Here is a 22,842-nt window from a genome sequence, read left to right as displayed (position 1 = left end):
ACCTTGTCCCATCCTGCTGGACTTGAACTGGATGTTAGGCAGAGTAAACATCTTCTGGCTGTGCCAACAATACGAACAAATTCTCAGATGACTTTCGTAGCAAAGATATGGGAAAAATCTTGATAATCACAAGACAAAGCCCATACATTGTTTGAATGCAGGGAATCCAATTTCTCAACAACTTTTCTTCCAGCTATGTGTAGTAGACAGGAGACAAGCAGTAGGTGGGTGTTGCTTCTAATTCTTGTTTCTTTTTCACTGTACACTGGTTCAAGCAATCCTAAAATATTTTGAGGTTGTCTCAGTTCAGATTTTGCACCTTCATCCTAACTGGATATCACATCAGTGTGGAACATAAAAGTGCTAAGGTTCTAAAGGGGACTCTAGAGCAGTATCAGACAGACGAACAGACCTTTGAATGTTAACAGAAACAACAATCAAGGATTCTGCAGAAATCTTTTTAAAAGCCTACTAGGATGTCACCATTGTGAAAAGTTTTTTATTATTATTTTAAAGACATTGCTAATTTTCTGTATAATTCCTTTAATATTTGTTGCCTTTAAATTCAGAGAATTTTAAAATTGCAGTAAAATTCACTGACTAGAACATTAAGAATCTGGAAATGTCTGATACATCTATGTAATCTTGTCCTTGCACTGTGAAAAAAAGTACTGTCGGACAGTGATGTGTGGTTCTCTCTGATCAATTCAAAGCAAAGCAATCTCATTAGGAAGAGGAACAAGATGGACCAAAGGCAGCACACTGAACATAATTTGGTTTTTTTCCCCCCTTGAAATATTTGCACTAGCTGTACTTAAACATAGAATGGTTGCCTCTCCTCCAGTTTTCATTCATTAAACTTTCTGTAATGTAGTACCAGGTAGAACACAGATTACCCATATAAGAAAAAAAAAAGGTACAGGCAAGCGACTTTTGTGTTAAGTTTGCTTAGAAGTAGGTCCCACTGTGTTCAATGAGGATTTCTCTCAAATAATTATATGTGATGTTTCAGCCTTCAAAAGATGTGGCAATTTGAAAATACATTACCTCAAGAAGGTAACGGATAGCTTCTCTACAGTTATTTAATAGTATCCACTGGCACAGACAGAAAGTATTATTCATTTAGGTTTATGGGGTGTTTACAAACATATTTATATATTTTTTTTCAAATGAACAGTATTTGACTCATACTAGGCACTACCCATATGGAAAGGCTCAGCAGCCTATTCACTTTTTCTTGTGGACTTTGATTCTAGCAAAAAAAAAGTCAAGTGGCTACCAGTTGAGACTCATTAAAGGAACCAAAGCTTTTTTTCCCCATACACAAAAGTAATTCACCGAACAAGGAGAAATTAGAAGTAGCATATCCTGGCTTTTGTCCACATCCTTGGGTGAAGATAATGGACTAATGTGTACTTTTGCAGAGGTTTATCACTTGATTTGATAGGATTCCACTGTCTATGCAGAATCAAGCATGCTCTTTCAGTATGGTGACTGAATACTGAAAGTGAGTTTAAGGTTCCAAATGACTTGTATGGTCAAGGCTGTGCACCTGAACAATGGCTCTGGCTTCAGGCCTGAATCTAGATGGTTTTCCCCAGCAATGGTTGCAGTAGGAAGGGACAGTACTTTTAAGAGGGCATTCCATGTGCATGCACATGTGGGCCTACAATGCATGCACACAGTACCATCTTGGAAACAATATCTGCCTAATAGCAATTGCTGCTGGCTTTTTAGAAACTGCTTTAAAACTAGAGCTGGAGCCCTAGCCTCAGACTGTTTTCTGATGAATTCTTCTAAACTGACTAAAGAACCTCTGAGTTTATGCTGAGTATCTTTCCAGCACAATAAAACAAAAGTCCAGTGGCACCTTAAAGGCTAATAACGTTTATAGGCTGTCTCAATGCATTTAAGATAAAAGAATGCTGTCTTGGGCAGGAAAGAGGAAGAGGGGTGGCCCGCCAGCCCCATGCCTTAACTCCAAGCAGTGAATTCTTCCAAAAAGCATTTTAAGAGTCCCTTTAAACGCCATTTAAATGCCACACATCTGAACTCCAGCTGTGAATTTGTCACTTAGAGTTCAGGAGCCTGCAGCCCCCACTTCTTCCAGACAGCACTTAAGGGGTCCCTTTAAATGGTGTTTGCAAGAAGAGTGTGTGTGTGTGGGGGGGTGAACTCCAGTAGTGAATTCGCCGCTTTGAGTTGAGGCATGTGGAGTGATGTCACTTCTATGTGATGTCATCATGCTGGAGACATCCCTGCCCCCTCCTGGAATGCCACCCAAAGTCCCCAGCCAGGGAGGAGGCAGGACCTGGAATCCTATATGGTAGTGAAGACTCAAACCTTAGTCTTCTAGTTCCTAATCAGACACTCTGAACACTGCATGGAAAACAAAGAGATTTACATCCATGTGTATCTGCCTTCTGTATGCCTAGCTAGATCACTGTCATTTCTCCAAACACAAAGGAGAAAAAAACCCAGTTTATTATATATCTTTTTTTCCATACTAAATCAGTGTGCTCAATGCATTAAAAAACATTTGTACCATATTGCATGCATCACAGTATAGACATAGTTTCCAACAAGGAGACTATTTCTGTGTAGGAAAGTTTCAATCTGGGAAGAAGTGCTATGGTACATCCAGACAACAGCTGTTCTTGTTCCTGGTTGAGTAATTTAACACAGAATTAAGAGCATGGAAAGCATCCTGGGAAAAGTCTATTTTATTCCAGGACATCTCTGTGTGCACGGTAGGAAGCCATCAATGCAACTAGTTGACGTCCCTGCCTGATATAGTCATCATCTGTCAGCCGAAGGACCAGATCTACTGAATGGGTCTCTTGAAAACTATAGAACAACCCCCCTAGTGCTTACTATGTGGCCTCTATCACTGTCTTCAGCCCTAAGGACACATTTTCTAACCATGCATTTTAGCTGATTGCTCTTGTGCAAGCCAAGACACAGGCCAAAAGCCCTCCTCCCTAGTGTGACTGACAGTAGTGGTTCTGCCTTGAGTTCTGTACTTACTGTGTATCTTAGCCACTCACTCCATGGAGATAGGAAAACTGGTGTGAGTATCTGAGATAACAAAATAAGCCTGTTTACACTGAGAAAAGGGGTCAAAGAGTTACGCAGTGTCTGCTGGTGGGGGAACCACTGCCTTCCTTAACTTAAAATGGAGCCCCTGATGTTGCTGTTTTTAACTTCATTTATAACCCACCTTTCTCACTGAGACTCAGAGCAGATTACAAAATCTGAAAACTAATTCAATCAGATAACAAATGAAGTAGAACTAGGTTTATAGAACCAGAGGAAAAGGAAAGGAAAGGTCCCCTGTGCAAGCACCAGTCGTTTCTGACTTTGGGGTGACATTGCTTTCACAACGTTTTTACGGCAGACTTTTTACGGGGTGGTTTGCCATTGCCTTCTCCAGTCATCTACACTTTCCCCCCAGCAAGCTGGGTACTCATTTTACCAACCTTGGAAGGTTGGAAGGCTGAGTCAACTTCGAGCCAGCTATCTGAAAACCCAGCTTCTGCTGGGATCAAACTTAGGTTGTGAGCAGAGTTTAGAACTGCAGTACTGCAGCTTTAACACTCTGTGCCACGAGGCTCTTATAGAATCAGAAGGACAATGCAAATTGGTCTGATGATATGCAAAAATGAAGAGTTTTACAATAGTAGAAGACACTGAAGTAAAATGAGAGGTGATAACGCAGAATAAATAGTGTGATAGACTACATTAGTTTCCCTTATAGAAGTTGCCTCCTGTGCTGTTCCATTATATTACCATTCTAATAGCTTAAAAAAAAGCCCGCTTGAACATTTCTGCTTTGCACATTCTGTGATATGATAGAAGGCTCTGCCTGACCATCTCAGACAGGCTGTTTTGCACAGTGGGAGCTGTCACACAAAATACACTGAACTGTTCAGTTGCAGCAAATTAACTATAGTTTTTGTTAATGCTTATGTTTACATTTGAGTTTATAATGCACCAATGTGGTATTGCAGTCACTGTATCAGACTAGGAACAGGGATAGCCAAGTTAAAATCTCTGCTCACTCATGTTCAGTGAGTGACCTCGGGCCAATCACTCAGCCTAATTTTACCTCACTGGGTTGTTGTAAGGATAAAATGAGAGGGACCATGAACTGTGGGAACTGTTCTTTGGGTAAAGTAAAACCATAATAGACTATGTTTTTTAAAAGACCATCACCAAAAAAACCAAAACCACCTGACAGAACTCAGTCTCAAATCGATTACTTCATTTTTAAGGCAATCCATTTTTAATAGTAAATTTTGTTAATTATTTTTTAAAACCAAAATAAAATAACAAACCTACTGTAATGGAAAACAGTAGGAAGGGACACCCCATTTATTTCTATCTGAATTCCTGTGGACTTTAGTACTCCTCTATGTATTTAGTTGTCCTAAGCCTGGAATCCCAGATAATTATTTCTATCTGGCAAGATGACAGCGTCTTTTCAGAAAACCCTGCTTTATACATGGTGCTTGCCAAGTGTAAGCCTAGTCGCACTAAATAGCCACACCGTTCCTGAATGATGACTTGTCTTTCCTATCATTATAAAAATACTCAGCTATTTTCCAGATACATTTGAAAACCAGTGGCCTCAGGGGCCTGTATTCTTGTCCCTATACTATTTCCCCATAGCAACAGTGTGTCACAAATAAAGCAGCTAAAACAACTACATAGCGGTAACTGGGATTCAGATGAAAACAAAACATTAGATGTCAAGTAAGTGACAGCACAATCCTAAACAGCTTAATCCTACACAGAGTTACACCATTTAAAGTAACAGGATTTAGAAGGGTGTAACTCTCTTTAGGATTACACTGTGACTTTATTTTATCTTTTTAATTATTTTATTTATATCCTGCCCTTTCCGCCGGAGCAGGCTCAGGGCGGCTCACAACATAGAAATACACCATGGTAAAATAGTAAAATATACCAGCTATAAAATAATCCATTCACTTACATAAAATACAACTGTGAGGAGTAGCTACTTGCTCTGAAGAAGAAGTTTGTGGATTTACAAACTGCAATTATTCTGCCTTTAACCCAACATTACCCCTGTGGAAGTATAGCATCACGTTGTTCCTGGAAGTAGAGAAAGATTCTGTCAGCTCCGGTGAACCGGATTTCTTGGTGCTGAAACATCATTTCTAGAGGAAATGCTTCAAGGTGTTACATTACATGATCAAACATGTGATTCTGCATTTTCATGTAGTTATGGTGCAGCAAAACAACAGTTGGTAGTAACAGATCTGGGCTGAAGGCGAGAATATATGCAGATGTGCCTTTTAATATCTTCTCCAGCAGACATCTGTTTCTAAAGATATCACTGCTGTTGGCACAGTATCTTGATGCTGATGATTATTTTTTTAGTCCTATGGTATGTGCTGTGAACCACACTAACCTGAAGTGTAAAGTGAAGCTCCTTTTAGCATTTGTGGAGTCCAGGTAGTTGCTAAAGAACAGACATTGGTGTGGAATTGAGATACTCTGTCTATATTTCATTCTTGGAGAATTTATTTATTTATTTTAATCATATTTATATCCTGTACTTCCTTGATGGGCTCAGGGCAGCTAACAACAATACTTAGTTAGTAGGAATTTGAAACTAGTTTGCCCTAAATTAAATGCTGAGGGTGTGAATGAGGGGAAGGCAGCAATTGACTTTAAAGTTTGCTTTAGGATTTGATGGCACTGATATTACTCTGGAATTAATATTGTCTTCCCATGCACTGCTTTCTGGATTTAGCCATGTTTGCATATTCAGCAGATATGTAAATTAACAGGGTAACAAAGACACAGTAAGTTTCTGGTGTTCTTTGTTTTAAGGGAAACCAAATTTTTTCCCCATGTTTTATTATTTGTGGGTAGATAAGTAATTAAAATACCAAGAACAAGGAAGAAAAAGAAACAGAAAACAGAGATCCAAAACATGCAAAGAATCATTCCTAACACATAAATCAAATTTTATAAAGAACTTCCCACTGTACATTTTTGAACGCGTTATCAACCTCCAGGTGGTAGCTGGAGATCTCCCACTATTACAACTGATCTCATGGTGACAGAAATCAATCAGTTCATCTGTAGAAAATGGCCACTTTGGAAGATGGACTATCTATCTATCTATCTATCTATCTATCTATCTATCTATCTATCTATCTATCTATCTATCTATCTATCTATCTATCTATCTATCTATCTATCTATCTATCTATCATCTATCCATCCAGCCATCTCTGCTCCTATGACTATCACCTTAAGCAGAAGTTAGAACCAAAAATTATTTTTAAAGACCTTACTCAATATTATTTCTCTTATATTTAATTATTGCACCTATTAATTTTGCCACTGATTTTGACATTTTTGTATCTGACAGTAGCCATGATACCTGGGCTCGCACATTTAGCAATTCTGTTTTTAACTCAAGGGGTGACTAAATGAGTCCTCAACACATTAAATATAAGGCACTCTGTAATCATATGTTCAATAGTTTCAATTTTATCATATGAGTATCTGCATGTTCTATTAAAGTATGATACTCCATTACAGGCCCATAGCTATGAGGGGGCCTGTGAGGGCACAGCCCCCCCTGACTTCTGGGCGAGATCCCCTGACTTTGGGCCCCCCACCAGCCCCCAGGGCCTCTGGTCTCCTCCCTGCTGCTTTCCCTTCCCTGTCACCCAAAACCTGTGCGAGGTGGGCGGCAGAAGCAGCTCTCAGCCTCCGCTGACGGTTAAAGGGCCCGCCGATCAGCTGATCATTGGGCCCTTTAAATGGGTGGAAGGCTGGGATTGCTTCTGCCAGCTGTCCCCTGCTGGCGGGGAAGTGCCAAGCGCCCAGCTGCGCGGGGCTGCTGCATGCATGGCTTTACAAGTTGGAGCCCCGCTGCTTGCTGCGAGGCATCGATCAGCCTGGCTGGGCTCGGCCTTGGGCCAGAGTGCTCCAAATTGCACAGGCCCCCTCGCGCCTGGGGTCTGCGCTGCTGCTAGCCTCAATCGGGGCCGCCCCACCTGTGGCAGCAGTTGCCTCTTGGGCACACAGTGGCCACCGAGCCCGCGGATTCTGCCAGGGCATGGGGAGGGCACTGGGCGTGGCTTTTGCTGGCCAGAGCCCAGAGGAGGTGGCCGGCCCCTCTGCTACTTAGAAGTGGGTGTGTGGAGGGGTGGGGGAGGAGTGGCTCTGGGCAAAGGGTGGACGAAGAGGCGCTTGAGTCACACCAGACCAGAGAGTGGAGGGGGTCAACCCCCTTCCCCCTGTGCACCCCGGGCCCCTTTTCCTCCTCCCTGCCGGCACAAGGAAGGCTCCTGCTTTTGCGTCCCTGCCAGAATGCCAGTCGGACTTTTTTGCTCTCTTTTCCCTCCTGGGTGACCACGCAGCCAGTCACTGGCTCTCCTCCACTCCCTGGGGTGGGTGGAACACAGGGAGAGGAGGCTTTGCAAACCTGGGAGGGGTTGAGCCCACCTCCTGCTCCCTGCCTGGGTGACTCTACAGTTCCCTGGAGACTCCTCCTAGTCCTCCTGGCCGGGTGGCTTGCACTGCAGAGTTTCCTTTCCTGCCTCCTGGGAGCACCCCCCTCCACCTCTGCCTTGTAGGCTGGCCTGGATCCACCTGATCCAGCATGGCTTCTCTTATATTCTTATACCAGTTAAAGGGCCTGATGATCAGCTGATTGACAGGCCCTTTAACTGGCCGGCCGGAGACTGGGGGCTGCTTCTACCACCCACCCAGCAAAGGATTTGGGTGATGGGGAAGGGAGGGCAGCAGCAATGAGAGTGGCACTTTAACTTGCAGGGAGAGTCTGGGGGCAGCTTCTGCTGCCAGCCCCATACTCTATTTGAGTGGCGCTCTTGTTTGCTGCTCCTCTCCTTTCCCCATCGCCCAAATTGTGTGTGGGGTGGGTGCTGGGTGGTACTTTGATTTGAAGGGTGTGGGAGGAAAGGCTGTGGGGTGGGGCTGCTTAGTGTCCCCCAAAAAAATTTATAGGCCCCCCAACCTTCCATATCCTGGCTATGGCCCTGCTCCATTTTATCTGCCCTCCAAAACCAGAGGAAGAGCACTAATTTCCCCCAAAGTAAAAGCTCTTCTTAGATTTAGGACTGTCAAAAATACTTTGCCAATTGCATTGGGACAGCAATTCCCAAATGGAGTGCTGAACATACTCCGCATATCCTGATAGATGTACTTGTAACATGCAACTTCCTTACATACTTTTTATTTGTCTTATCATTAGTTTCAGTATTCTCAATCATATTATTTGTTATTTTCTTTTCCAATAGCTGATCCCATTGGCTATAATGTTTATCTGTCAGGATAAGCCCAAGTAGAGTAGATCCTTCCTCAGCTTTTAAAACCTTTACTTTGAAGATAGATGCTTTAATCCAAGCCCTAGCTTCCATCTGTAATTCACGTAGACCGATTTCACACTAGGGCTTGTTCCAGGTGGAGAGCCCTTTAGCCCCTGTGCTTCTCTCTGTTTTCACACACCGGTTTTCCACGGCAAGCAGAAACCACTTGTAAGAGGATAGAAGAGTAAGGACAGGGCTTTCCTCATCAACCGCATTCCAAAGTGACAGGTGCCCCTCCCCCACACCAGTCCCCTCCTCCTGATCGGTAAATGAATGTCTGATGTAGTGGGATTTTGTACTTTTTGGGGGAGGCATTTACCCAGCATTTTTCAGTGCCTGTTCTCGGTGGATTAAAAAGCACACATAGCAAGATTGCCCAAAGGACTAGTTTGGCAGGGATGGACAAAATATGAATCAGCTAACAAAGAAATTTTAGATGCCTATTCTAATACATTAATTGTAAACATATAGCATTTTCTTACACATTAAATCCTAACATTTTTCTATCATCTTCAGTGCCTGTTCTCAGAGTGAGACAAAAGTATTTGACCTAAAAAGGTCAAGTGCAGAAAATGTATATCATACCTAGGAGGGTATTCACCCTGTGAGAGACAGCAAGAATCTTAGCAAATTATTTAATGCTGACACAGTTTAGACCCCCGGGCAAAAGATAAACAGAGGAAATTAGGTTCTCACGCAATAAATTTCCAGAGCTTACAGAATGCTTCTTCATATAGGAGACATTATTCTTCCAATAACTTGGTTCTCTGCAACTTAGTTTAAAAGAAAAAAAACACTTTAAATTGCTTCCAGAAACAAGTTAAATACAGAAATTAACTAAATACAAGAAATTGTATATGTATTTAAGTCTAAATTTCCCTTTATGTTCATCCTACAGCAAGTGAAATAGGCAGAAATAAGTTCTACATGCCCTGTTAAATGTGCATTCACCCCATGTTCCCCAAGTATTGTTGACAACACAAATATTTACAGCCAACTTTGGTGATTTTTGATATGGTTCCACCAAGATCAGGATCTGAGCCTTTAATTGTATTCAAGTAGGCATTCATATGCTTTTGATGGAACTCTTAACATCAGAAGATCTGGGACTTTGTTCTGAGCCATGCAGCTCACTTAATATCTTGGCACACAATACAACTTTTTTCCATTGTCAGCATCCTCCACCTGTTAGCACTCCAAGGAGCTGTCTGGGGGTTACTCGGGCAATGAACAGGGCCCAGGCAGTAGGAGGTTGCCTAGGATTCTAAAAGAAAAAAGAAGAGTTTATCGTTGCTGCTTTAGGGAGAAGAGCAGGTTGTGGGTCACGGTCAGCCTAGGAACTGATGATGAACCGAGGGAGCAGACAGAGGAGCGAATTCCACATTTTAATCACTCTCTGTGTAAAATAGTATTTCCTTTTGTCCGCCCTGAATATGCTATCAGACTCGTTGTATTGAGTTCTAGTATTTTGAAAGGGAGAAAAAGTTCTGTTTGTCAACTCTCTCCACCCCATGCATAATTTTATAAACCTCTATCTTGACCCCCCTCCCCCTCCCCTCACTTAGCCATCTCTTTTCTAAACTGAAAAGTCACTCATCAGCCTTTCCTCATAGGGAAGGTGCTCCAACCCCCCCCCCCCCATCAACTTTGTTGCCCTTCTCTGTACTTTTTCTAGCTCTGCAATGTCCTTTTGGAGATATGGTGACCAGAATTGTACACACTATTCCAAACAAGGCTGCGATATAGATCTATACAGGGGCATTACAATATCGGCTGTTTTATTCTCAATCCAGTTCCCAAGAATACCTACCACAGACTTTGCCTTTTTCATCGCTGCAGCACACAGGGTTGACACTTTCACCAAACTATCCACAACATACTTGGGATTTCCCCCCTCTCAGTCACAGCAAGTTCTATCCCTATTAGCTTATACTCGAAGTGCGGATTTTTTGTCCCCCTGTGCCATCACCTTACACTTACCAGCACCTCACCCCATAGTTCCTAATCATTTATGAATAAATGAAATAGTCTTGCCCCCGTACCAATCCTTATCGGACCCCCAGCTTACTTCCCTCCATTGTGAGAATTGTCCACCGATTCCTACTCTTTACTACCGGTCATTTAAACAGTTTTTAATCAGAAAGAGAACCCATCCTCTTATCCCATGACTGCTAAATTTACTCAGGAATCTCTGGCGAGTCTTTCTCAATGAACTCTAAAAAGTTGGTGAGGCAGGACTTCCCTTTGCAGAAGCCATGTAGGTGAAGAGTAGGTGGAATTCACTGCCACAGGAGGTGGTGGCGGCCACAAGTATGGCCACCTTCAAGAGGGGTTTAGATAGAAATATGGAGCACAGGTCCATCGGTGGCTATTAGCCACAGTGTATGTGTGTATATAAATTTTTTTGCCACGGTGTGACACAGAGTGTTGGACTTGATGGGCCGTTGGCCTGATCCAACATGGCTTCTCTTATGTTCTTATGTTCTTAAGATTAAAAAAACCAAAACAAAAAAAACCTGGCACGATTGTGATCTGAGGGTGGAAAAATGTTTTTGTTTCAAACAGTCTTATTAGTAACATATGGCAATAAATTTCAATTTCTTACATCATTAATAATTACTTTTATCTATCCCATATATTACTTTCTACCCACTCCTCCCCCGTTACTTGACACCCGCCGGTGTTATATACTTAAAATCTTAATATTAAAGGTACCCTTAATTAATAAGAACCAAAATTAATATCCTCCTCCCTCTTGTACTTAGTCATTATCAAAAATTGTCCAATGTCCTTTTATTTTCCACTCTTTTTCTACGTATCTTCTGAACTTTTTCCACTTCATCTTAATTACTTCTAAATCATAGTCTCTTAAGGTTCATGTTAACTTGCCCATTTCACCCCAGTGTCATAACTTTTAAAATCCAATCCCATTTTTCTGGTATTTTTTCTTGCTTCCACAACCGCGCATACAACGTCCTAACTTTTTCCACTCCATCTTAATTACTTCTAAATCATAGTCTCTTAAGGTTCATGTTAACTTGCCCATTTCACTACATGTCATAACTTTTACAATCCAACCCCATTTCTCTGGTATTTTTTCTTGCTTCCACAACCGCGCATACAACGTCCTAACTTTTTCCACTCCATCTTAATTACTTCTAAATCATAGTCTCTTAAGGTTCATGTTAACTTGCCCATTTCACTACATGTCATAACTTTTACAATCCAACCCCATTTCTCTGGTATTTTTTCTTGCATCCACAACTACGCATATATTGTCCTAGCGGCTGAAAGCAAGTACCAAATTATAGTTCTATTTTCTTTTGGAAATTTTTCCATTTGTAATCCCGACAGAAAAGTCTCTGCAACTTTCTTAAATTCGTATCCCAAGATCTTAGAAATTTCTTGTTGAATCATCCGCCAATGCTTTTTTGCTCTTTCACAAGTCCACCACATACGGTAGAAAGAACCTTCATGTTTTTTACATTTCCAACACCGGTCTGGCATCTTATTATTCATCTTTTGCCAATGTTACCCAGTGAGTTGCATTTGAACACGAGTCTCCTGGTTTCTTGTTTAACACTTAACCCGCTAGAGCCAGCGGAGTATTTTACATACTTTACTGTAGCCCCCCCTTTTTTGTTTTTGTTTTTTGCTGAGACTGAAATGTAAGAACAATGTTCTCAACTAGGATAGGCATTAGAGGACCACACTAGGATCCGGAACCATCAAGTTCAAATCCTGACTCTGCCACGCAAGATTGCTGGTGACTTTGAGCCTATCACGCTCTCTTGCCTTAGCCTACCTCACAAGGTCACTTTTGCGAAGATAAAATGGAAAAGGGGAAAACCATTTGATAAGCTGCTTGGTATCATGATTAGGGAGGGAAACAGGATGTAAAAACTAAGCGCTACACCACAATGGTTTCCATGAAATGTGTGGGCTGGACAGTTGTAAGAGATCGCAGAGGCTAGTGTTACACGGCTAACCTCTACCGGCTTCCAAGCTCTGACAAAATTGGGCTATTCGGTTATATTCAGGCTTCCCATGAAACATTTACACGCGGATAATTAGAGAAATAAGCAGTGGCGTCACTGGGGTGGGTTGCACCCTGGGGCCAAGTGCGTGGGTTGCACCCTGGGGCCAAGTCGGTTGCACCCTGGGGCCAAGTGTGCCGGACTCGGAGGGAAGAGCAGCAGTCCTCGTGCGCTGCCCAGAGGTGCTAAATCCCTCGCGTTCGAACAAAGGAAGCCTCCGCCTGGAGAAGCCGAAAGATTTGGGGACGGTAACCGTCCCGAAACTTGAGGAGAGGCGCTGCTCGTCCTGCAAACTACTTCTTCCATCAGTCCGTCCCTCCCAAGGCGCTGGCGGCGGCGCGGGCTTGTGCAAGACCAGTTGCTAGCCGAGAGCGGCGGCTGGGGGAGCTCAGCGCACCTGGCGAGAACCAGCGAGAAAGAAGTCCGCTTCGGGTCCTCGTCGCCTGCCCCCTCCTCCCCCGCCGCCAGCAGCAGCGCCTGCGGTGCGGAGTCTTCAGCACTGGCGCTCATGCGCACTGCCGGCAATGCTCCTGCGCTACCCCTCACCCGCTCCTCCTCTTGCTGCTGCGAGCGCGGCCGATGCCGCCTGTTTTCCTCCTGCGTGAGGGACTCCCTCGCTCTCTGCCTGCCTGCCCCCTTCCCTTCCCTCCTGCGCCCCGCGCGTCTAAAGCCTCCTTTCCCTCGCTGGTTGGCTCGCAACGTCCTCCCTTCCCTGGTTTGCCTGCTCGCCCTCTGATGCCTGCCTGCGGAGAGCTGCGCTTTCCTCTTCCCTCCCGGCCTTCTCTCGCTTCGCCACTGCCTTGAAAGAGCCTCCCCGCGTCTCCCGCCAATAAAGACTGTGATTGCTTGCCGCCTGCTGCCTTCAAAGAGCCCTAGGGGGCCAATGAGAATGCTGTAGGGGGGGCCAATGGCCCCCTTGGCCCTGCCCTAGTGACGCCTCTGGAAATAAGAGCCCCAGCGGTGCAGAGTGGTAAAAGCTGCAGCACAGCAGTTCTAACCTCTGCTAGCGACCAGAGTTTCACGGTTAAAACAATTTTATTTGGTAACAAATTATATGTCCTGCATCATTAATAACTTCTTTTAACTATCCCACATATTACTTTCTAGCCACCCCTCCCCCATTACTTGACCCCCGCCGGTGCTATTTACTTAAAGTACTAATGTTTAAAGGTACCCTTAACTAATAAAAAATGAAAATTAACATTCTTCTTTTTTTCTAAGACTTCATCATTATCAAAAATTGTTCAATGTCCTTTTATTTTCCACTCCATCTTAAAAACTTCTAAATCATAACCTCTTAAAATTCTTGTTAACTCGTTCATTTCACACAATGTCATAACTTTTACAATCCAACCCCATTTCTCTGGTATTTTTTCTTGCTTCCACAACTACGCATATAATGTCCTAGCGGCTGAAAGCATGCACCAAATTATAGTTCTATCTTTTTTTGGGGGGAAATTTTTCCATTTGTAATCCCAACAGAAAAGTCTCTGCGACTTTCTTAAATTCGTATCCCAAGATCCTAGAAATTTCTTGTTGAATCATCCGTCAATACTTTTTTTTTTTTGCTCTTTCACAAGTCCACCGCATATGGTAGAAAGAACCTCCATGTTTTTTTACATTTCCAACATCTGTCTGGCATCTTATTATTCATCTTTGCCAATTTTCTTAGGAGTCATATACCACCCGTACATCATCTTAAAACAATTTTCTTTAATACTATGATACGTTGAGAGTTTCATAAAGTTCTTCCACAAATATTCCCAAGTTTCCATATATATTTCTTTATTTACATTAATTGCCCACTTAATCATTTGAGATGTCACTACTTCATCTTCCGTAGACCATTTTAAAAGTAACTTATAGATTTTTGAAATTAATTTTTCATTGTCTCCAAGCAGAACTTTTCCCATTTCTTTTTGCACTTTTCTTATTCCTTCAGTTTTAACATCGCTTTCCACCAAACTTTTTATTTGTTGCGTTTGAAACAATCATATTTATTATTCAACTCTTCAGCAGTTTTCAATTCTATTTTACAGCTTTGTATTTTTTGTAATTGGTTATACGACACCCTTTTTCCCTCTCCCATCTCCGCCGTTATCCTTATTACTTCTGCAGGCACTGAGGATAGAGAAATGTTACGACCGTTCCTTTGTCATAGATTGCTATTTGATCATGTTTTGCGCGCTTCGGTTTTAATACAAAGGCACGCAAATCGGGGCCCTCGGCGGTAGTTTCTAAAGCATCCGTGCAATTCGATGTTTTGATTACGCGTGTCTTAGACGGTCACTGTATATAATCGAATAAAATATAATACGCGATCGCGATGTATAACGTTAGACAACCTTGTTACTCTGACTTTTGACAACCCCGAGATAGGCCCCCTTCTGCGAATTCAGCTCAGCGGCCCGTCACCAATAGGGGAGTCGCCGTTGTTCAAACGCGCCAGCGGGTGCAGGGGGGGGGTCGGCGCAGGATTCTCTTTAAATACGGGAAACCCGAGCGCCGTTCTGACGGCTCCGTACCACCATGGAGAAATTTTCTAACATGGAGGGACCCCTAGGCATCAAGCCTCACAAACATTCAAGAAAAGGCAACGGTGATGAGATAGAAGCGGAGAACACTGCCCCCGAGAAGACCCCTCTAGAATCTGTACCCGAAAACATGGAAGAGGAGAGTTTGGAGAACCAGGAAGCAGAAACAGATGCACAGGTAAGTTGTGAGAAAAGAGGAAAGCTGGGAGGATTGCAATGGCAGGTCATGTAGCGTTATGCCCTTTCTTTTTTTTTTTTTTAAACTAGGCGGCGGAGGGATCAGAGACCAAAGTCGCTGATTTAGAGGATTTGATCATGTGTGGGATGCTAACCCTGGTGTTGCTCAAATCTTTAAGAAAGCGTGGTTCTAATCTCAAGAACTCAACACAGGTGGAGAATAATGAATCCCCTTTGAGGGAGAGTTCCACAAAGAAGGCTTGGGAAAAGGCAGAGCTCACTGAGAATGGCGTCTCTATCAAGGAGTCAGAACGTGGAGGGAAGGCGCAAGGAAATATGGAGATTGTGGAGGAAACAGTCTATTTGAAAGCGCTCTATCCGAATGTAAGGCCTAAAAAACCCCCGAGGTGTGTGGAATTGGGTGGGGGGCACGCTCATGAGACAGGATACTAATTTTTTTTGTTGTTGTTCTTCAAACTTTTAGGTAGAGAATGTGGCAGCGGTCAACTCAGGGAGGCCGGACACCTGTCACTGCCCATACTGTGGGGGTCTAGCACACTTTCAAGATTCAGATGAGGAAGATTCCCTAGCAGATGCCGAGCACGGTACCGCCGGTGATTCCGGAGTGGACATGGAGGATACCTCTGGAGATTCTGAAGCAGACACGAAGGATGAAGCCGTGGAAAAGGCGAGAGAACCCCCGATTGATGAAGCGCAAACACCGGAGTCTCCAAAGGAGGTTGATTCCCTCATGGAGGAAGAAGAAGAGGTTGCAAAGAAGGAAAAACATACAGATTAGAATCGAGAATGTCCCAACCACATGTAGATGAGAAAACACACACGTCTGTTTGTATATAAGACCCGTGTCCTGAAGCAGATAGTAAGAACTGTATTTTTTCAGTAGGGTGGGGGAAATAGCACGTTTGTTTTTGTTTTTTCACATTGATAAAGCGGATGTATCGTTGCTACACTTTCTGTACACACGTGTCTACAGTTCCCCGCGAATGAGGCGTCTTCCACTTTGGTGTCGAATAGGAGGGAAGGGGGGATTGCCGGGAAATCCTGCTTGGGGGGGGGCAGGGTAAGAAATACACGGCGTACATCTTTGTCGTGTTGCGATTCACAAGGATTAGACACATGTGTACAGAAAGTGTAGCAACGATACATCCGCTTTATCAATGTGAAAAAACAAAAACAAACGTGCTATTTCCCCCACCCTACTGAAAAAATACAGTTCTTACTATCTGCTTCAGGACACGGGTCTTATATACAAACAGACGTGTGTGTTTTCTCATCTACATGTGGTTGGGACATTCTCGATTCTAATCTGTATGTTTTTCCTTCTTTGCAACCTCTTCTTCTTCCTCCATGAGGGAATCAACCTCCTTTGGAGACTCCGGTGTTTGCGCTTCATCAATCGGGGGTTCTCTCGCCTTTTCCACGGCTTCATCCTTCGTGTCTGCTTCAGAATCTCCAGAGGTATCCTCCATGTCCACTCCGGAATCACCGGCGGTACCGTGCTCGGCATCTGCTAGGGAATCTTCCTCATCTGAATCTTGAAAGTGTGCTAGACCCCCACAGTATGGGCAGTGACAGGTGTCCGGCCTCCCTGAGTTGACCGCTGCCACATTCTCTACCTAAAAGTTTGAAGAACAACAACAAAAAAAATTAGTATCCTGTCTCATGAGCGTGCCCCCCACCCAATTCCACACACCTCGGGGGTTTTTTAGGCCTTACATTCGGATAGAGCGCTTTCAAATAGACTGTTTCCTCCACAATCTCCATATTTCCTTGCGCCTTCCCTCCACGTTCTGACTCCTTGATAGAGACGCCATTCTCAGTGAGCTCTGCCTTTTCCCAAGCCTTCTTTGTGGAACTCTCCCTCAAAGGGGATTCATTATTCTCCACCTGTGTTGAGTTCTTGAGATTAGAACCACGCTTTCTTAAAGATTTGAGCAACACCAGGGTTAGCATCCCACACATGATCAAATCCTCTAAATCAGCGACTTTGGTCTCTGATCCCTCCGCCGCCTAGTTTAAAAAAAAAAAAAAGAAAGGGCATAACGCTACATGACCTGCCATTGCAATCCTCCCAGCTTTCCTCTTTTCTCACAACTTACCTGTGCATCTGTTTCTGCTTCCTGGTTCTCCAAACTCTCCTCTTCCATGTTTTCGGGTACAGATTCTAGAGGGGTCTTCTCGGGGGCAGTGTTCTCCGCTTCTATCTCATCACCGTTGCCTTTTCTTGAATGTTTGTGAGGCTTGATGCCTAGGGGTCCCTCCATGTTAGAAAATTTCTCCATGGTGGTACGGAGCCGTCAGAACGGCGCTCGGGTTTCCCGTATTTAAAGAGAATCCTGCGCCGACCCCCCCCCCTGCACCCGCTGGCGCGTTTGAACAACGGCGACTCCCCTATTGGTGACGGGCCGCTGAGCTGAATTCGCAGAAGGGGACCTATCTCGGGGTTGTCAAAAGTCAGAGTAACAAGGTTGTCTAACGTTATACATCGCGATCGCGTATTATATTTTATTCGATTATATACAGTGACCGTCTAAGACACGCGTAATCAAAACATCGAATTGCACGGATGCTTTAGAAACTACCGCCGAGGGCCCCGATTTGCGTGCCTTTGTATTAAAACCGAAGCGCGCAAAACATGATCAAATAGCAATCTATGACAAAGGAACGGTCGTAACATTTCTCTATCCTCAGTGCCTGCAGAAGTAATAAGGATAACGGCGGAGATGGGAGAGGGAAAAAGGGTGTCGTATAACCAATTACAAAAAATACAAAGCTGTAAAATAGAATTGAAAACTGCTGAAGAGTTGAATAATAAATATGATTGTTTCAAACGCAACAAATAAAAAGTTTGGTGGAAAGCGATGTTAAAACTGAAGGAATAAGAAAAGTGCAAAAAGAAATGGGAAAAGTTCTGCTTGGAGACAATGAAAAATTAATTTCAAAAATCTATAAGTTACTTTTAAAATGGTCTACGGAAGATGAAGTAGTGACATCTCAAATGATTAAGTGGGCAATTAATGTAAATAAAGAAATATATATGGAAACTTGGGAATATTTGTGGAAGAACTTTATGAAACTCTCAACGTATCATAGTATTAAAGAAAATTGTTTTAAGATGATGTACGGGTGGTATATGACTCCTAAGAAAATTGGCAAAGATGAATAATAAGATGCCAGACAGATGTTGGAAATGTAAAAAAACATGGAGGTTCTTTCTACCATATGCGGTGGACTTGTGAAAGAGCAAAAAAAAAAAGTATTGACGGATGATTCAACAAGAAATTTCTAGGATCTTGGGATACGAATTTAAGAAAGTCGCAGAGACTTTTCTGTTGGGATTACAAATGGAAAAATTTCCCCCCCAAAAAAGATAGAACTATAATTTGGTGCATGCTTTCAGCCGCTAGGACATTATATGCGTAGTTGTGGAAGCAAGAAAAAATACCAGAGAAATGGGGTTGGATTGTAAAAGTTATGACATTGTGTGAAATGAACGAGTTAACAAGAATTTTAAGAGGTTATGATTTAGAAGTTTTTAAGATGGAGTGGAAAATAAAAGGACATTGAACAATTTTTGATAATAATGAAGTCTTAGAAAAAAAGAAGAATGTTAATTTTCATTTTTTATTAGTTAAGGGTACCTTTAAACATTAGTACTTTAAGTAAATAGCACCGGCGGGGGTCAAGTAATGGGGGAGGGGTGGCTAGAAAGTAATATGTGGGATAGTTAAAAGAAGTTATTAATGATGCAGGACATATAATTTGTTACCAAATAAAATTGTTTTAACCGTGAAACTCTGGTCGCTAGCAGAGGTTAGAACTGCTGTGCTGCAGCTTTTACCACTCTGCACCGCTGGGGCTCTTATTTCCAGAGGCGTCACTAGGGCAGGGCCAAGGGGGCCATTGCCCCCCCCCTTCAGCATTCTCATTGGCCCCCTAGGGCTCTTTGAAGGCAGCAGGCGGCAAGCAATCACAGTCTTTATTGGCGGGAGACGCGGGGAGGCTCTTTCAAGGCAGTGGCGAAGCGAGAGAAGGCCGGGAGGGAAGAGGAAAGCGCAGCTCTCCGCAGGCAGGCATCAGAGGGCGAGCAGGCAAACCAGGGAAGGGAGGACGTTGCGAGCCAACCAGCGAGGGAAAGGAGGCTTTAGACGCGCGGGGCGCAGGAGGGAAGGGAAGGGGGCAGGCAGGCAGAGAGCGAGGGAGTCCCTCACGCAGGAGGAAAACAGGTGGCATCGGCCGCGCTCGCAGCAGCAAGAGGAGGAGCGGGTGAGGGGTAGCGCAGGAGCATTGCCGGCAGTGCGCATGAGCGCCAGTGCTGAAGACTCCGCACCGCAGGCGCTGCTGCTGGCGGCGGGGGAGGAGGGGGCAGGCGACGAGGACCCGAAGCGGGCTTCTTTCTCGCTGGTTCTCGCCAGGTGCGCTGAGCTCCCCCAGCCGCCGCTCTCGGCTAGCAACTGGTCTTGCACAAGCCCGCGCCGCCGCCAGCGCCTTGGGAGGGACGGACTGATGGAAGAAGTAGTTTGCAGGACGAGCAGCGCCTCTCCTCAAGTTTCGGGACGGTTACCGTCCCCAAATCTTTCGGCTTCTCCAGGCGGAGGCTTCCTTTGTTCGAACGCGAGGGATTTAGCACCTCTGGGCAGCGCACGAGGACTGCTGCTCTTCCCTCCGAGTCCGGCACACTTGGCCCCAGGGTGCAACCGACTTGGCCCCAGGGTGCAACCCACGCACTTGGCCCCAGGGTGCAACCCACCCCAGTGACGCCACTGCTTATTTCTCTAATTATCCGCGTGTAAATGTTTCATGGGAAGCCTGAATATAACCGAATAGCCCAATTTTGTCAGAGCTTGGAAGCCGGTAGAGGTTAGCCGTGTAACAGTAGCCTCTGCGATCTCTTACAACTGTCCAGCCCACACATTTCATGGAAACCATTGTGGTGTAGCGCTTAGTTTTTACATCCTGTTTCCCTCCCTAATCATGATACCAAGCAGCTTATCAAATGGTTTTCCCCTTTTCCATTTTATCTTCGCAAAAGTGACCTTGTGAGGTAGGCTAAGGCAAGAGAGCGTGATAGGCTCAAAGTCACCAGCAATCTTGCGTGGCAGAGTCAGGATTTGAACTTGATGGTTCCGGATCCTAGTGTGGTCCTCTAATGCCTATCCTAGTTGAGAACATTGTTCTTACATTTCAGTCTCAGCAAAAAACAAAAACAAAAAAGGGGGGGCTACAGTAAAGTATGTAAAATACTCCGCTGGCTCTAGCGGGTTAAGTGTTAAACAAGAAACCAGGAGACTCGTGTTCAAATGCAACTCACTGGGTAACATTGGCAAAAGATGAATAATAAGATGCCAGACCGGTGTTGGAAATGTAAAAAGCATGAAGGTTCTTTCTACCGTATGTGGTGGACTTGTGAAAGAGCAAAAAAGCATTGGCGGATGATTCAACAAGAAATTTCTAAGATCTTGGGATACGAATTTAAGAAAGTTGCAGAGACTTTTCTGTCGGGATTACAAATGGAAAAATTTCCAAAAGAAAATAGAACTATAATTTGGTACTTGCTTTCAGCCGCTAGGACAATATATGCGTAGTTGTGGATGCAAGAAAAAATACCAGAGAAATGGGGTTGGATTGTAAAAGTTATGACATGTAGTGAAATGGGCAAGTTAACATGAACCTTAAGAGACTATGATTTAGAAGTAATTAAGATGGAGTGGAAAAAGTTAGGACGTTGTATGCGCGGTTGTGGAAGCAAGAAAAAATACCAGAGAAATGGGGTTGGATTGTAAAAGTTATGACATGTAGTGAAATGGGCAAGTTAACATGAACCTTAAGAGACTATGATTTAGAAGTAATTAAGATGGAGTGGAAAAAGTTAGGACGTTGTATGCGCGGTTGTGGAAGCAAGAAAAAATACCAGAAAAATGGGATTGGATTTTAAAAGTTATGACACTGGGGTGAAATGGGCAAGTTAACATGAACCTTAAGAGACTATGATTTAGAAGTAATTAAGATGAAGTGGAAAAAGTTCAGAAGATACGTAGAAAAAGAGTGGAAAATAAAAGGACATTGGACAATTTTTGATAATGACTAAGTACAAGAGGGAGGAGGATATTAATTTTGGTTCTTATTAATTAAGGGTACCTTTAATATTAAGATTTTAAGTATATAACACCGGCGGGTGTCAAGTAACGGGGGAGGAGTGGGTAGAAAGTAATATATGGGATAGATAAAAGTAATTATTAATGATGTAAGAAATTGAAATTTATTGCCATATGTTACTAATAAGACTGTTTGAAACAAAAACATTTTTCCACCCTCAGATCACAATCGTGCCAGGTTTTTTTTGTTTTGGTTTTTTTAATCTTAAGAACATAAGAACATAAGAGAAGCCATGTTGGATCAGGCCAACGGCCCATCAAGTCCAACACTCTGTGTCACACCGTGGCAAAAAAATTTATATACACACATACACTGTGGCTAATAGCCACCGATGGACCTGTGCTCCATATTTCTATCTAAACCCCTCTTGAAGGTGGCCATACTTGTGGCCGCCACCACCTCCTGTGGCAGTGAATTCCACCTACTCTTCACCTACATGGCTTCTGCAAAGGGAAGTCCTGCCTCACCAACTTTTTAGAGTTCATTGAGAAAGACTCGCCAGAGATTCCTGAGTAAATTTAGCAGTCATGGGATAAGAGGATGGGTTCTCTTTCTGATTAAAAACTGTTTAAATGACCGGTAGTAAAGAGTAGGAATCGGTGGACAATTCTCACAATGGAGGGAAGTAAGCTGGGGGTCCGATAAGGATTGGTACGGGGGCAAGACTATTTCATTTATTCATAAATGATTAGGAACTATGGGGTGAGGTGCTGGTAAGTGTAAGGTGATGGCACAGGGGGACAAAAAATCCGCACTTCGAGTATAAGCTAATAGGGATAGAACTTGCTGTGACTGAGAGGGGGGAAATCCCAAGTATGTTGTGGATAGTTTGGTGAAAGTGTCAACCCTGTGTGCTGCAGCGATGAAAAAGGCAAAGTCTGTGGTAGGTATTCTTGGGAACTGGATTGAGAATAAAACAGCCGATATTGTAATGCCCCTGTATAGATCTATATCGCAGCCTTGTTTGGAATAGTGTGTACAATTCTGGTCACCATATCTCCAAAAGGACATTGCAGAGCTAGAAAAAGTACAGAGAAGGGCAACAAAGTTGATGGGGGGGGGGGGGTTGGAGCACCTTCCCTATGAGGAAAGGCTGATGAGTGACTTTTCAGTTTAGAAAAGAGATGGCTAAGTGAGGGGAGGGGGAGGGGGGTCAAGATAGAGGTTTATAAAATTATGCATGGGGTGGAGAGAGTTGACAAACAGAACTTTTTCTCCCTTTCAAAATACTAGAACTCAATACAACGAGTCTGATAGCATATTCAGGGCGGACAAAAGGAAATACTATTTTACACAGAGAGTGATTAAAATGTGGAATTCGCTCCTCTGTCTGCTCCCTCGGTTCATCATCAGTTCCTAGGCTGACCGTGACCCACAACCTGCTCTTCTCCCTAAAGCAGCAACGATAAACTCTTCTTTTTTCTTTTAGAATCCTAGGCAACCTCCTACTGCCTGGGCCCTGTTCATTGCCCGAGTAACCCCCAGACAGCTCCTTGGAGTGCTAACAGGTGGAGGATGCTGACAATGGAAAAAAGTTGT

General features: G+C 43.7%; 1 protein-coding gene across 1 annotated transcript in view; it reads left to right on the top strand.

Annotated features, from left to right (window-relative positions):
* Window positions 1-22,842, top strand: part of COLQ (collagen like tail subunit of asymmetric acetylcholinesterase) — an 87,350-nt gene that overhangs the window by 1,871 nt on the left and 62,637 nt on the right.

Source organism: Heteronotia binoei, chromosome 10 (assembly GCF_032191835.1).
Source record: "Heteronotia binoei isolate CCM8104 ecotype False Entrance Well chromosome 10, APGP_CSIRO_Hbin_v1, whole genome shotgun sequence".
Classification (NCBI taxonomy): Eukaryota; Metazoa; Chordata; class Lepidosauria; order Squamata; family Gekkonidae; genus Heteronotia; species Heteronotia binoei.
The sequence above is the reverse complement of the archived record's forward strand: the minus strand, read 5'-3'. Positions and strand labels throughout refer to the sequence as shown.